Raw genomic sequence first — 3,510 nt, forward strand, 5'->3', positions numbered from 1 at the left:
AGCTTTGATGCACCCTTCGAATCGTTCTGCTGCCCAAGTCATTGCCAACGCTTCGTTCTCAATGTGAGAGTATCTGGTTTCGGCAGGTGTCAACGAGCCTGACGCAGATGCAACAGGTCTTTTTTCACTGTTTGGTAGAACTTGTATCAATACGGCCACCAAACCGAATGATGACGCGTCAGCGGAAAGACTCGTAGGGTACTGTACATTATACTTAGCCATGACGCGCGTCGAAGAGATAATGTCTTTGACGTACGATAGCGCTTGCTCTTGGGCTGGTCCCCATGTCCATTCGGAACCCTTCAAAAGGAGGTGACGTAAATGCGCCGTTTTCGAAGCCAAATCTGGTATGAATCTTGCCAGATGATTAGCCATACCGAGCAGCCGTCGAACGTTAGACACGTTAGCTGGCGTCGCCAGTTCTTTGATAGCACGAACTTTTTCAGGATCCGGCTTGATGCCATCTTTACTAAGCACACAGCCAAGAAATTTTACCTCAGTGACCCCAAAGGAACACTTTTCTTTGTTTATCGTAACGCCGGCACTAGCGAGACGATCTAAAGTTAGACGCAGGCGCCCGTCATGTTGAGCCTTGTCGCTGCCAAAAATGAGCACATCATCTATCAGGTTTATCACGAATGGGATTCCTTCAAGTATCTGCGCCATTTTTTTCTGAAAGATAACGGGTGCTGACGTTATTCCAAACGGCAGTCTTTGAAAACAGTATCGCCCAACTATCATTATGAACGTAGTTAACAACTGGCTTTCGGGCGACAACTTAATTTGAAAGAAGCCAGAGTTGGCGTCCAAATGAGAAAACACAGAGGCACCACCTAAAAGACCGAGGCTATCATCCACTGTCGGCATGACATAGCGCTCGCGAAGAACACTTTTGTTTAATTGCGTCAAGTCAACGCAAATACGAACCGCTCCAGATGGTTTGAGTATTGGCACAATTCCTGCACACCATTCTGTTGGTTATTCAGCTTTGAGGATCACGCCATCTCGCTCCATACGCCCAAGCTCCAGCTTAACTCCGCCACGCAAGGGTAAGGCTATGCGGCGCGTAACATTAATTGCAAAAGGTATCGAGTTCGGCTTCAGTCTAATTCCGTATTCTCCTTTTATCGCTCCTAGACCACTGAAATGCTGCGGGTAGCAAGCTTCGACGGCTGTTGCGCTACTGACCGAGTCCGCGAATTTAATAACTTCTAGAGCCTCAAGCGCTGGGAGACCCAAAAGTACGGAGCACAATGGTGAGACCACGTACAAGATTTGCTGGACAGTTTCGCAAAACATACAGTGGCTCATTCAACGGGCTTGTTAAGATTAGGTCGCACTTTTCTAGCCTGGTAGGCAAACCGGGAAACGTTGAGGGCACAACAGAAACTTCGGCACCGGAATCTACTTTACCGAACACCGGAGTGCCGTTAATGACGACCTGTACATACCGAGAATTGGAGTACTCCCCGTTCACCACGCCAACGAAGTACGCCCCCTTGTCCATATGGAGAGATGAAAGCAGTACCTTCTTTCCATCACGTGCAGCATTTTTCTGACATACAGCTGCAAAGTGTCCGGAACAACCGCAGTAGTTGCATTTCGCTGCTTTCGCCGGGCACGAGGCTCTGGAAAGCGCTCCTTGACCACACTTGGGGCATGACCCGGGGGTGCCTGGTCGGTAGGACTGGACTCTGCGGCGCGGACCTTGTATTCTAGGTGAACAGTTCTTTGACGAGCTGCCCGAGTGCTGTCCTGAAGAATACTTTCCGGGCTGCCCTTGCTTGCTGACCGCATCAAGATTGCCGGTCGCCGCTACCAAGGGTTCGTCGTCCGTTTCTCGCAGTTGCTGCTGCTGTCGTTGGACGCTATCCTTTAAGCGCGCTTTTGCCAAAGCGCTGTCGAGAGTCAAATCAGTATCCATTTGAAGCGACTCAGAGCTTAGCATCCCTGAGGCCTACCACGAATCTCTCGCGAATAATGCGTTCTTTTTCCTCGTAGTCTCACCGGTAAACCAGCGTGTGCATTGCGGTAACAAATTGCTCGACTGACTCTCCAGGTTCTTGAGTGCGACGGTGAAAGTACGCGCTCTCATAAACAAGGTTCCTTGCGCCGACGAAGCGCTTGTCGAACTTTTTTGACGACTTCGTATTGCTTCTATTCTTCGGGTAATTCCAAAGTAGAGAAGATTTCTCTTGCTTGCCTGCCCATCGTATAAAGTAGAGTGCGGACCTGCGCTTTTTCACTCCGCTCATTTAGGCCCGAGGCGAAGCGGTAGTCATCAAAGAGTTGGATCCAAGAAGGCCATTCGGACGTCCGGTCGAAGTCAAACCTTGGCGGAGCTGGAACCGCGAACATGCCTTGAAAGGACTTGACTGCGTTGTCCTCTGACATGGCGCCGGGCGACGAAGTTAAGGCAACGCCCCTCAAATGCCAGAGGATCCCACTTCTGACACCATGCGGCGTTAAGGCCCTTGCCGGACGCCGAGCGCGGCCAGGCAGCGGGCAGGTAGGAACTGAGACTGGCCCCGATCCCGGCACGATAACAACAACCCTTTATTTCACGCAAGCAGCATCTTTATATAGCAAGCACTCATTTGATAAGTGACGTCACGGACAAACAACGTTTCAGGCATCCGATAACGCAGACACATGAAACGCGGCACAGGTGCTATCAGTAAAACATCAATGCTTTTGTCAAGGTATGTGTATAGGAAGGCAAATCGGTGGGTGGAATAAGGCACATTAGCTCATCAAGGCCTAGCTCCCGTTCCAGGCGGAGTGTATCAGCAGCCGTGCGGTGTCGTTGCTTGGCTCTTTCCTCGAAATTGGAGGCCCAATGGAGGATTGTCTTCATTCATTGAAAGGCTAAATGTATTCTCTGTGGATTTCGTGCTGCCGTGTGATGGTCGTCCTTTGCTCTAAGCAACCTCGTTTCCTTCATTGCCAGCACGTGCAGGTGCGCAGAATTATGCTGGAGCACTGAATCCTGGCGAGCGGACCTCCTACCTAAATCTGGTATATTGAATGGCTCCCGTTGCCTCCTCTGCAAGCTACATAAGCGTAGTATGATGCGGTGAAGAGGTAATATCTGTGTTTAGTGCTTTTCGGAGAAAGTTGCAATATCAGAGAAAATAGATGACTGTATTGATAATCGAAATTTCTTTGCTAAGACGCCAGGGTCAGGTAATTTGTGCCTATGCTGCTTGCGAAACCTGCATGTCCATACGTGAGTGCGCAGAGCTATGTGTTTGCATGGAGGCCAAACATTGAAGCATGTGTAAGCGCTGTGCATCGGTTTGCCTGTATGACATGGACTGTGTGTGCTACGCGCCAGAGCTACATGCGAGACGAGTGCCAACCAACCTACGCGTGGACATTATAATTACCTTTATCGCCCATAAAATGCATTTAATTCTGACGACATTATCAGGCATTTGCTAATCCTCCGTCCTTCCTTCCCTTTCAATTTTGCTGTGTTGATTAGCCGGGCAGGGTCACGTATACTCT

The 3,510-nt window shown here is 49.8% G+C and overlaps 1 pseudogene; it reads right to left on the reverse strand.

The window, feature by feature from the left end:
* Nucleotides 1–1,219: 1,219 nt before the first annotated feature.
* On the reverse strand, nt 1,220–2,597 carry LOC149354605 (uncharacterized; annotated as a pseudogene).
* Nucleotides 2,598–3,510: the final 913 nt, after the last annotated feature.

This window comes from Amblyomma mixtum, chromosome 3 (assembly GCF_055824585.1).
Source record: "Amblyomma mixtum isolate Tamu chromosome 3, ASM5582458v1, whole genome shotgun sequence".
NCBI classification, from domain to species: Eukaryota; Metazoa; Arthropoda; class Arachnida; order Ixodida; family Ixodidae; genus Amblyomma; species Amblyomma mixtum.